We start from the raw sequence: 13267 nt of genomic DNA on the forward strand, positions 1-13267 counted from the left end.
CCTCAACCAATAAATCATATACACATGTTAAAAACATTCCATTAAAATTTACCAAGATCTATCCATTAGCTTGGTCAAAAACTCCAAAATATAACACACTCTCTAGTTTATCATCCAGAATGACCTTTCTGTGGTTAAAACAACTTTTGATGGATCCAATGACCTTTAAATGGAGAAAATAAGACATTCACATAAACTAGACTAAAAAATGAACAACTTTCATGAAAAATCTTTGTGATAAAACACTTATAAAAGCTACAAAATGGGCATGCAAAAGAACTTAGAAAAGCTGTCTGAGAGAGTCTTTTGTTTTCTTTGTAAGAAAAGTGGGAAAAAGAGATGGGATGAGTGTGAAATGGGCTGGAGGGCTTCTTGAACAAGTGAGGGAAGATGATAAAGTTGAGAGTGACCTTGAGTGTTGGTCTTGCCAACCAAATTAGTATACAAAAGTCAGGCCAATAGATTTCTCTTTTAGTACCGTGTAGAAGGAGAAGAGTGAGGTGGCTTCTAGTCCTTCACTTCAAGTACACTCTAGGGACTTCTTGAGTAGATTTGGTTTACTGTGTGGGAGTGTAATACTTAACCAAGAAGTAATACCAAGGTGGCCAAATTCATGGGCCTTAACCAAATGGGCCTTAATTTAGGGTTTTAAGAGGATTTGGGTTGCTATCAAGTCCAAATGCAATTTCTCTTGGCTCAATCAAATATCCAAGATTAAAAAGATTGGAGAATAATGTCATAACATAAATTTTAAGGATGAATAGCATGTGGAAGTGATTTAATCAAGTGATTAAATACAAGGCTACAAACTAATTCAATTAGGGTTTGGATAAAACTATTTAGGGTTAGGATAAAACTATTTGGGGTTTCAGTTTCAACCATGTTTTTGGACTTTTAGTTGGATTCCAACCATAAAGGGTTTTACTAGGGTGGAAATCGTTTTTGTTTTGGCACAATTTGATTAGTCGAATGGAATAGGGTTTTGCTTAGGTGGCATGATCTCACACCTTGATTCCTTCAAAATTCATCAAATGGTTCCTCTTGATGCCAAGTGTCTAATACTATTCACCATGTCTGACTAAGATATTGCCAAGTGTCCAAATAAAACTTTACTAGTCTAATTTGGATATTCTACATTGTGATTTTGAAAATACTACACTTGGTGCACTTATCAAAATTACTATTCACTAAAAAAAAATAAATTTTGTACTGTAAAATCTTAAATATTCATAAAAATCTAACAGTAAAGTTTGTTTACCGAAAGTTAACTCCGAAGTGCCCCTAAAAATAAAAACAATGTTTTAAATAGGCACTTTTTCTGAAAATAGAAAAATGGACTTATTGCGGAATAAAATCATAAATATTCAACTGAGTCTAATGGCGCCAACCATAATGCATTTTGACACTTTTAACTATCTCAAATAATTAAAATTACACTTCTGACACTATAGTGAGTGGTAACACTGACTATGTTGACAAACTAAAACCTATGCAATTGGTTGGTTCATGAAAACTTACGTGATTTTCACAAGTTTCTTAAAGCCTATAGAAATTCTATCATTGAATTGCTAGCGGGATATTATAGAAAGATTCTTCGCATCAAACAGATGGAGTGATTTCTCGTGTTATTTTGGTGAGTGTGTTCCACATGTTGGTCGGATAAATAGATTCTCTCTGTCGAATGGGTGGAGTGATTCTCCATACTTGGTGATATGTATGATGATGCATGATTATGTTGTATTGTTGAGAGGGTGATTCCTTGGGCGAATAACAATTTATGGTGTTTTATATTTGGACATGGGTGATAAATTGACGTTGGTATGTAATTATATTTGAGATGATGGAATAATGACTTATAGATATTTTCATTCATAAATGAATATCATCTATTGTATAATTTTCTGGTATTATTAATATTAGTCTTCGACTTATACCTTTTGAAATACCTTTTACATATGTCGCTATGATTTGGATACAAACGCATGCCTGACATATGAGCGCACAAGATTTTCACAAAATAAGGGATTTATAGTTTGTTTTCAGAGATGAGATGAGATGAGTTGAGATAAGTTAAATAAAATATTATTAGAATATATTATTTTTTTATTGAAATTTGAAAAAGTTGTATTGGGATTTGAAAAAGTTGTAATGATTAAGATGAGATGAGATGAGATGAGATGAAAGTTTTGTGAAAACGAACAAGGCCGCCGTTCAACTTGCATCCTGAGATAGCATTTTCTCGTAATGCAGGTAGCATTTTCTCGTAATGAATAGTGGAGGGGCTAGGGCGACACATCGAGTACCATAGCTCTTCACCGAACTACAATCGGGAGCTGGGAGTGCAACCGCTGCCATGTGCTACTCACTAATGCATTCTAGGCCCTTTCAGTTGTTTGATGAGTTGGTCTTTACTAGAACTAGTCTTCTTTTCTCCATTATATCTTTTCTTTTTGTCTTATTTCCTTTTTTTGTATTATTATTCTTGATTGTATGAGGTTAGATTTGCCTTTTCCTTTTTTGTACTCAACCGCTTCATGCACTACCATATCAAATCCACAACCACGGTTCCATCTTAATAGTTATCACACAACTGAGTTCAATATCTTTGCAGCGTTTGAGGTGCACATGCCACTAATGGCCACCATTCACTAGCACTTCTAGCAACCTGTGTTAAGATCCTCAATTGAAGAGTGGATGAAGAACACAGAAAAGGAAAATTTATGAACAAGTAAAATAGCAAAATGAGAGAAATGGTAGAAAATATACTTTAGATAAATTGGCTACACCTTGGGAAGTTTGAGGCTCCCAATTCCTCCAGATAGTTCCAGCTTCAAGCAATATGTTCAAATCCACTAATGAATTCCCCCATTTCCCTTATATCCTCACAGGGATAACAAGCTAGACAAATATCCAAATGACATGTGTAAGGTAAAATAATAGACTATAGACATAGACTACTACAAGGACTCAAACGACAAGTAAATGAAAGACTCAAATGGCAAGTAAATAAGGACCCAAAATGATGTTGCTTCAATTGAACTCCAACGATGCCGTACCAATTAGGTTCATAACAAATCCCCTCCCTTTAAAGAACCTTGTCCTCAAGGTTAAGAGCTGTGATACAATTCTATGATTAAGTTTCCAATCCCTTCTAAAAGAAGCAGCTAGTAGAGCTAAGGAGAACATAACTCGAGCTCCATTACTTCCCAACGATATTCCTTAATAAGCTGCCAAGGTGCCCCAAAGCTGGTGGGACAACATTATTACCATGTCTAACAATGCTTGACTTATGTTGTATCCAATTTCCCATGCTTGAAAATGTGGGTATTGATAGAGAGGTCAATTTAACTTTAATGACCCATCTTTCCCATAAAAGGTTGTACCAGGTTGTGCTATAGATGACACATCAGCCATCTTCTCAAAATTAATGGGATATTCTGACACTTTTGTAAGTAAGCTAATATAAGTTTTAAGCTTATTGAAATTTATAGGGACTTCTGCAAGTACTTCTTCTTCAATAGCAACCCTTTTATTTGACTCACTTCCATCCCTTTCAGTACTCAAACTGAAAATTTGTTGGACCTATTTTAGCTTCCCATCTGTCGTTATTTGTTCGACCTGTTTTAGCTTCCTATCCACAATAGATTTTTGTTTTGATGGTAATCTTTCCACAAAATTATCAAGACCCTTCCAACCTTGACCAAAGAATGACTCCTCACTAGCTTTCTCCAATTTATCCAGAGTAGATTTCCCAAGCTTGTTTACTTCATCTTAACTTACCTTCTCATTTAAAAAGTCTTCTACCTAGCTCTCCTTTGGCTTCTCCATTTGGTCTCAAACTTGAACAATAAAATACAAAGAATTCATTAACTTCTAGCACCTCATTAGTGTTCCAGTCACAATACACTGTAATCGGTGTCGAGAATGCCATTGGGTCCATACACCCCTTCTCAACATTATCATATATTGTATCCCATTTAACAAAGCTACCAATAATTGTCTAAACAAATAACCCAAGTAAGATTGATAAGATGTCCTTATCCCCTTTCTCAAGCATTTCCTTAGACAGGTTCTCTACTCTACCCACCTTCCCACACTTAGTTACCTTCACAAGAGAAGTGTACCTTGTACCATCATTGAGAGAAGGCCATTTGTGGGGAGGCTTCCTAAGTCACATTTTGTCGGGCTTTAGCCATCTTTACCATCTCATTGTTCACATGAAGTGCACACAAGATAAAAATGAGCTAGGAGAATGCAGTGTATGATGAAATACTTTTCCACCAATCATCATAAATGTTGAAAAGAACCATTTGTGGATCTATAGCCTTCAAAATCAAGTAACCAAACCTCTCAATCTTCAAGCATGCCCGAAGGAAGCTGTGGCTCACTTCCTTTAATAACTATGTTGGGAACACCAAGCAAGTGAACCTCCAAGGATCTATCACTCCTTTACGATTCACAATAATTTTCTTTGGTTGTTCTTCTCCGGGTAAAGACCGAAAAATGACAATGTTGGGACTAACTGGTCTATTGCTGCATACTTTCCTTTTTCCCCATTAGTTCTTATGAATAGAGCTCAGTCCCCCCATTCACCCCAAGTTTTCGATTCTCCAAGTTGGGTTTACTTACAAATTCCAAATATTTATTCAAGCTTATTATGAATTGGCTTGTCCTTGGCTTGTAAAATACTACACACATAGTTTGGGTTACAATAGTGTGAGATGCAATTGCAAGAACTCCAAAGTGCATGCTCTGGCTTGAAATCACCGATGATGGCATGCTGCTTTGTTGACATGCAAGATGCCTCACCCCCACGCACAACTTCCCATTTCCTCCCCTAAAAAATACAAAGGACTCCCTAGCAACTAATCTCTTAGATGTCACAAAAACACTCCCTCTCAGAAATACATCAACTAGGTAATCTCTTCCTCTATCAAAGTGTTCAAAAATCACTTTAAGTGGCAATACATCAACCAAACAGTGAGCCAAAAATTCTTACCTCTCAGGTTTGTCTCTTTCTCAAAATCAAACACCATGCCATTTAGTGCATGCATAGCCACACTAAATGCTGATATGAGAAAATGACAAAAGTGAATGGTTGAGACAGCTGGTGGTGATGTGGCGGTGGGGTAGCTAACGAAGACTGAAATGGTTTGGTTTGGGTCATGTTGCAATAGGCGGAGATGGAGATGGAGCCATAGTAATTCATCTTAATGAGCACAAAGGTGATATTCTGAGTGAGCAAGTGTGGATCTAGGTGAAGCAAATGGTGGGTCAGATTCTGTGAAGCCTAAAGGACAAGCAAAGGCGTGTAGGATCCATAAGGTGGTTGCGGTCGATGAGGTGTTGTGGCAGTGGCGCCTTCGTTCTATGGGCATGTATCATTGACTAATTGTGCCCAAAAGTTTTTTGATCAATTGACTCTATTAGATTCTCCACTTCGTCTATCGTCTCTTCTCCTTCATCTACAAGTTCATCCTCATCTATCGATTCATTTGCCATCTGTAGTACTGAGTTTTGTATTTTTTTGGTTGAATCCATAGCGTCCTTTTCTACTACCTCCTCGTTAGCTTGGCCTTCCTAGACCAGGAAGGATTCCTTGACTTGTTGCTTGAAAACCTTGTGATTTGCTTGCATTCGATCGTTTTTTTTTTTTTTTTTTTTGTGATGTGCTATAGTTTATCCATAATTTTTTCCAGCAATGGCATCAAATTTGCTTGCTGGTTGTTGAAGTTTACCCCATCCATTAAAGAATCGACGGCCCTAGATACCACTTGTTAAGATCCTCGATTGAAGAGTGGATGAAGAACACAAGAAAGGGAAATTTATGAACAAGTAAAAATAGGAAAATGAGATAAATCATAGAAAATATACTTCAGATAAATTGGCTACACCTTGGGAAGTTTGAGGCTCCTAATTCCTCCAAGCCGGTTTTGGAAAAATCTCATTTCTACGTACATAACGGTATCCATAACGTTCTTTCCTTTTATGTCGCATGCATGCTCTGTGAGAGTTTTTACTACTGTGCAGCCCAGTCCTTCGTGAGCAGTGATGAATGGCCCTCCGGTGGCCTCTGGTACTAGTGGGCTGGAGCAAAACAAGATGGCAGGGCCCCCTCTGGTGGGGTTGGAGCATTCTGCCGGAATATCCACTGAGGTGAGCGAGTGTAGGACCTTTGTGGAGGCTCTGTAGCAGTCGATCCCTCCTCCAAAATTTAGAATTCCTATTCGGCATCTTGAGGTGATTAACAATGATCTTTGCTTTGTTTCTTCGGACATTGAGATGGAGAGGGCTACCAAGGAGTTGAAGTTTGCTTTGGTTTTAAAGTTTCTAAATACTAGACCTTCCATTGATGTTCTGAGAAGCCATATTATTAAATCTTGGGGATTTGTGAGGTGCCTATGATTAGTTTTATGGATGACTTTCATGTCCTCCTGCACTTAGCAAATGAAAAGGATTATCTTCATGCTTGGGTTTGTGAAAGTCTGGTAGTGGCAGGAGTGCAGTTCAGACTCTTTAGTTGGTCTGTGTGATTTGATGTGAAAAAAGAACCATCCATTGCTCCCCCAATGAATCTTCTTGCTAGGCCTTCCTCTCCATCTGTATCGGTTGGATTATCTCCAAAGTTTTGCTACTAGGTTCGGAAGATTCTTGGGCACTGATAATGCTACCATTTACAGAACACGGGCCACAGGAGCCAGAATGTGCTTTAAAGTAGATCTTCTAGATGAACCGATTTTAGGTTTCCCTATGATGGTTGGGAAGAACTAGATATGGCAACTGGCTAGATATGGAAGCTAGGATTTTATTGCAACAAGTATTTCTGTCAAGGGCATACAGAAGTTGTTTGTCGGAATGGCTAGCGCCTTTTACGTACCAATGATGTGTTTAAACAGGGGAAAGTGGGTGGAAAAAAAGAGGAACATCGGACGTGGAAGGAAGTGGGTCGGAAACCTTTGCTTGTTGAGAACACGGAAGAGGAAGGGAATAAAGAAGTTGTACCGCAGGTTAACATCGATTCTAGCAAGGAGGGGATCAGTACAATGGAAAGAAGTGACGATGCCATTTTAGTGACTCACATGGCCCAGATGGAAGATGTGGATGGGGAGAGAACTTGTGCAGGGGAGGGGGGCTCTATACCTCATATTATTCCCATTTCTAAGCCAGGAGTCCCGTCTGGGATTAGTCCAACCATTGAAGCTGCTTCCGTCTTGCATATAGACCCAGAACCATGCCGTGTTCCTGATTGTGTTATAGATGAGGTGAGAACGTGTATAGGGGAGGGGGGTCGTGTAACTTCCGTTAATTCAAAAGTTTTGCCAGGATCGTCTGTGGGCAAAAGTCCTATCCCAGACGCTGGTCTCATCCCACTAGTTGTCACAGATCCGGCTCAGGTGCATGACAATGTTGTAGAGGAGGTGATTGTTCAGGATATTATGCACGAGGAAGAAGTGGAAGAATTGGGTAGGGTGGAAGCTTTGACATGTATCAACAAGTTTGATGCTTTATTAGAGGAGGAAACCGTTCAGGTGTGTGCTGATAATAAGGATTACACCTCGGACCCTGGTGACTCGCGGATAGGGGAGGGAGTTTCCAATGAAGAAAGTACTATTGCTCCAAGGAGATCTAAGAGAGCTAAGGCTCTCCCCCTCAAACTTTTTAATGCTGACAATATTTTAGTGTGGAATGTTTGGGGTTTGGGCACTTCCAAGAGGAGGTTAAGTGGGTTGATCCATAAGATGAAAATATCGATTTTAGCTATTTCTTAGTTGTTTCAAAAGCAGTGGATAAGATTCAAAAGTGGGTGCGTCAGATTGGGTTTCACAAATCCGCTTCCAATGTAGAAGAGGGAGGCAAAATTTGGCTTTGTTGGTCAGAGGAGATAGATATGGATTTGGTTGCTATGTCTAGTCAATCCTTCACAGGTTTGTTGTCTTCTAACGGGGAGTCGGTGATGGTTTCTTTCATTTATGCAAAATGTTCTTTAATCGAGCATCGTGAGTTATGGGTCCACTTGAGTAGTATAAATTGTACGGGTATTCCTTGTGTTGTTATGGGAGACTTTAACATTATTCGAGCTGACTCTGAAAGAAGAGGTGGCAACCTGAGATCCTGGCTGGCTATGAGTGATTTTAATAATTGTATTGACAACTGTGGGTTGTTAGATTGGAATCTCTTTGGTAAACAATTTTCATGGTGTAATGGCCAACAAGGCCTTGCCCGTAGTTGGGCTAAGCATGATCTTATCTTAGTCAATAATATTTTTACGGTCAAGTGTGATGGCATTGAGGCCAGGCTTCTAAATCGTAGCATTTCAGATCACTCACCCCTTTTTCTCTAGTTGACTCATTCCTTTCACAGGTATGGTCCAACTCCCTTTTGTTTCCAGAATATGTGGTTATTGCATAAAAATTTTCTCAGGGTGGCTCAGGAGGCTTGGCGCATAGAGACTCTGGGTGATGACAATCTGATTAAACTAGCCGGTAAGCTGAAAAAGATGAAAATCATATTTCGTGCTTGGAATAAGAATACCTTTGGCAGGGTGGGTAATTGCATTCGTGAACTTGAAGAGCGGATTGAAGTTTTTGAGGAAAGTCTCCAAAATGGTTTTTCTACCCAAGTAGATAATGATTTGTTGAGGTCCAAGATAGAGTTGGACTCTTGGATGCAATGGGAAAATGTGAGGCTCTCCCAACAGGCTAAGAAAAAATGGTTTCAAGAGGGAGACCGTAATTCTAAATTTTTTCATGATGTTATTGCTCAAAGACATAGGAATTCGAACGTCCAGTCCATGCGCATTTCTAAAGAAGTAACTCTTTCTTCTCTAGAACATGTCCATGAGGGAGCAGTGAAATATTTTGAGGATTTTCTAGGTCAGTTTGGATATGGCGATACTCCTGACTTGTCTTCCCTCATTCAACTGTGCTTTGTGGATAATGATTGGGATGCATCCTTGTATGAGCCATCAAAATTGAGGTCAAAGAGGTGTTTGCTTCTATTGATTTGGATTCTAGTCCTGGATCAGATGGGTTAGGATCTGCGTTTTACACTTCTTGTTGGGATTTCATCAAGCATGACATCATGGCTGCGATGAGGGAATTTTTTCAAGGTACAAGCTTACCCCCGCTTTTACTCTTCCTCTTTTATTGTAATGATTTCGAAGGTGCCAAATCCTCTGAGCTTTGATAAGTTTCGGCCGATTAGCCTGTGTAATGTGATCTACAAAGTTTTTGCTAAACTGCTGGTTAATCGTTTATCTCCAGTCCTTAGCAAGATTATTTCTCCTGAACATGGTGCTTTTGTTACGGGGCAAAGTATCTTCCAGAATATTTCGCTTACTCAAGAAGTGCTTAAAATGCTGCATAAGAAGGCAATGGGTGGTAACTTGTTCATGAAAATTGATATGAGCAAGGCTTACGACTGAGTAGATTAATGGTTTCTAATGCTTGTCCTTCGCTCTTTTGGAATTCCTGAACACTTCTGTAAACTTGTCTAGAATTGTGTTTCCACCCTTTGGTTTTCGGTCATGATGAATGATACGTATAAAGGTTTCTTTAAATCTGAGAGGGGTCTTTGTCAAGGTGACCCCCTATCCCCCTACCTCTTTATCCTGGTCCAGGAAGTTATTCCTCGACTTATTTCCAAGAGGGGAGGGAGAGGAGAATTAGATGTTTTTCTCTGTCTTCAAGTGCCCCTATGTTGTCTCATCTCCTGTATGCTGATGATATTGTGGTTTTTTCTAATGCTTCTAAGCGCACGGTTAGGGCTTTGATGGAGATTTTCTATACGTTTAAGGCTTGGTCAGGCCAAAAGATTAATTAAGATTAATTATAATAAGTCTACAGTGTTCTGGTCTAAGTGGTTTTTGCCTAGCTGCACCAGAGACATCCTGGATGTAACTAGGTTCTCACAGGGTCGCTTTCTTATCATCTATTTGGGAGCTCCTATAGTGGATGGTAGGCAAATTGGATAAAAAATGGTATGAAGGCCAACTTTAGGGTTTGGGGAAACCGTTAGGGTTTTGGTTTTAACCAAGATTTTGAGATTTCAATTGGATTCCAACCATTTAGGTTTCACTACGATTGAAACCCTCTTTGATCTGGCTCAATTTGGTTGATAAGATGAAAAAAAAAGTTCTGCTTAGGTGGCATGATCTCACACCTTGATTTCCTTCACAAATCCATCTAATGGTTCCTCTTTGTGCCAATTGTCTAATACTATTCACTATGTGGGGCTAAGATCTTCCCAAGTAGCCAAATAAAACTTCTCTAACCTAATTTGGATATTCCACACTGTGATTTTGAAAACACTACATTTAGTATGCTTATCGAGGTTACTAGTCACTCCAAAGAAATGCATAATAAACTTAGTACTGAAAAATCCTAAATATTCATATTAACCTACAGTGAAAATCATTTACCAAAATTCAACCCTGAAGTGCCCCTAAAAATAAATTCACAGTTTCAAACAGTTGTTTCGTCCGAAATTATGAAAATGGGTTGTTGTGCTATAAAATCCTAAATATTCAATTGAGTCTAGTGGCATACACTATAACGTATTCTGGCATTTCTAACTACCTCAAACAATTAAAATTGCATTTCTGGCAACACAGCGAGTGATAAAACTGATTATGTTGATAGGCTAAAACCTTTGCGATTAGTCGATTCGTAAAAACTTAGGGAGTTTTCACGAGCTTCCTAAAGTCTATAGAAATTCCACCATTGAATTTCTAGCGGGCTGTTACACAAACCCATTTGAACTTAAGCGCAAGATTCAAACCCTAACTGTATCTAGTCTTGGCATTGGCTAAGGGGGAGAGAAGAGTGTTGGGAATCCGAAGGGAAGGCTTGCACACCTAACCCCAGTAGTGTTACCATTTGTCACTCATGCAAGGATGTTTATAAAAGAGTGAAATGATGAGATCCATAGGGATAACCAAGAGGCACTGGGCCAAGCCATCCCACATGTTTAGCACCTTCTAGTTTGGCACCCTTTCAATTTTCAAGAGAGATATGCATAAGTAAATGGAGCCTAGGGAAGACCAAGGGGATTTCCAAGAAGGATTTGTAAGGAAAGCCAAGGGACAAGACGAATGGTTAAGTTTTCCATCCCACACGCCTATCCTAGGTTTTTCTCAAGAATGTGACACTTGTTAACCATACTAAGATCTTCTAGAAGATTTGTGAAGAGACAACCACATGAAAGGACAAACCTACCCTCACTATTTTGGTTAGCACTCCCATTCACTTGCCACATGTCATATTAGGGTTTTGAGGAAGCATAGGGAAGTGAAAAGGTCACCTAGGGAATATGCATGGAAGGGGAAAGATCTTCATGGGGAAAAGGGAGAAAGAGGGGTAGCATCTAGAAGAAGCCACACACCTAAGTGATATGAACCCGCGAAATTGGAATCCCTTAAACCCACAATCAATTTGAAAAACTCACCCAAAAAAGCCAAATCAAATCAATGGATGGAGAAACTAAAAACGTTGATAACTTGTTTCAAGAACATAGATTATATTAAAATCTAGATCCGTTGAAGAACCTGTCTCAAAAACCTAGATTATAAAGGTGGAACGCCACAAAAGTTGTGATTTACTTTTGATAAGTTCAAAAGTTTAAGAATAACAAGAGGAGATAATTCAACTCAAAATGAAAACTCAATATTGTCTGACCTCCTCAAATGAGGCTACAAGTGGTTTAAATAAACGATCCCTAAAAACCCTAGTGAATAGTATCGCAGGTACTGTAGTGTGAATAGTGTCACGCTACAGTAACTTCTAAAACTCTAGCTCAAATAAATAATAACTTTTCAAATAAGCCATTGGCCAAAATACAAGGTCTTCCCAAAAATCCTAGTTCATAAGAAATAAGACATATGTGTGGACTGGACATCCCCCAAGCCCAATTATTCTGAATTAGTTCCTATGACTAATAAAATAAGCATTTTTAATGAAATAAACAAGTCCAAGGCCTTCAATAACAATAGGCCCAAGTCATGTCTTCCATAGCTTGTTGTATCACATGAATGTAGGTGGATTTTCTTTAAGCCCATCTTGAATGTTGGGATCTTGTTAGACACGTCCCAAGTGGATTGTACCAATCTTTGCATTGCTTCATTGCTCTTCCTGGCTCTCAATCCTGTGATTGCCCCATCTGGAATTTGCAAAGGATCGCTAAGGCTCAGTCCACATTAGGGCCTATCATTCCCCCTCTCTTCAAAAGGATTCGACCTCGAATCTCCACCTGCATCAAAGGGAAAAAGATCAGTAACATTGAAAATAGCATAAACGTGATACTTACCTGGAAGATCCACTTGATATGAATTATCACTAATTTTCTCATGAATTTGAAAAAGTCTAAATAAGTCACTCCTGCCATCAATAAGCAAAAGCATCAAATCTAAAGGAGTAAATGGATTAAAACCATAAACAACTTCAAAAGGACAATATGAAGTAGTAGCATGCATGGTCCTGTTTTATGCAAACTCAATAAAAGGGCAAACAATCCTTGTAAGTTTTTAAACTCTTATGAACAACAGTGCGTAAAACCTGAGTTAAAGTCTTATTAACTACTTCAGTCTAGCCGCTAGTCTGTGGATGACAAGTAAAGGAAAATAAAAGCTTAGTACCCAATTTTTTCCCACAAAACCTTCCAAAAGTAGCTAAGGAATTTAACATGCCTATTAGAAACAATACTCCTAGGCACACCATGAAGTCATACTATCTCCCTGAAAAATAAGTCAACTATGTTTGTGGCATCATCAGTTTTATGACATGGAATGAAATATCCCATTTTTCTAAATCTATCTACAACCACAAAAATAGAATCTCTACCCATTTTTGTTCTAAGTAGCCCCAAAACAAGGTCTATAGATATGTCTACCCATGGCACATGAGGAATGGGTAAGGGTGTATACAATCCATGTGGCAAAATCTTAGGTTTGGCCCTTCTACATGTAATGCGCTTGCCACAAATGCGATTAACATCTCTTCTCATCTTAGGCCAAAAGAAATGTAAATGCAACAATTCAACGAACAGTAAATGATACTCCCACAAATGCTCATGTAACACGTCTAAAGTCTGCCTTACACCAAAATGATCCATCAAACTACATCCACGTGCTTCAAGCACAATCAACTCACACATAGAGCTCTTAGGCACACAAAGTCTATTCTTTCTAAACAAGTACCAATCTAGTTTATAGAACTTACCAAACAATGCATTCTCACATATTCCATACACACTAGCAAAGGCATCATCATTA

Source organism: Carya illinoinensis, chromosome 11 (genome assembly GCF_018687715.1).
Source record: "Carya illinoinensis cultivar Pawnee chromosome 11, C.illinoinensisPawnee_v1, whole genome shotgun sequence".
NCBI lineage: Eukaryota > Viridiplantae > Streptophyta > Magnoliopsida > Fagales > Juglandaceae > Carya > Carya illinoinensis.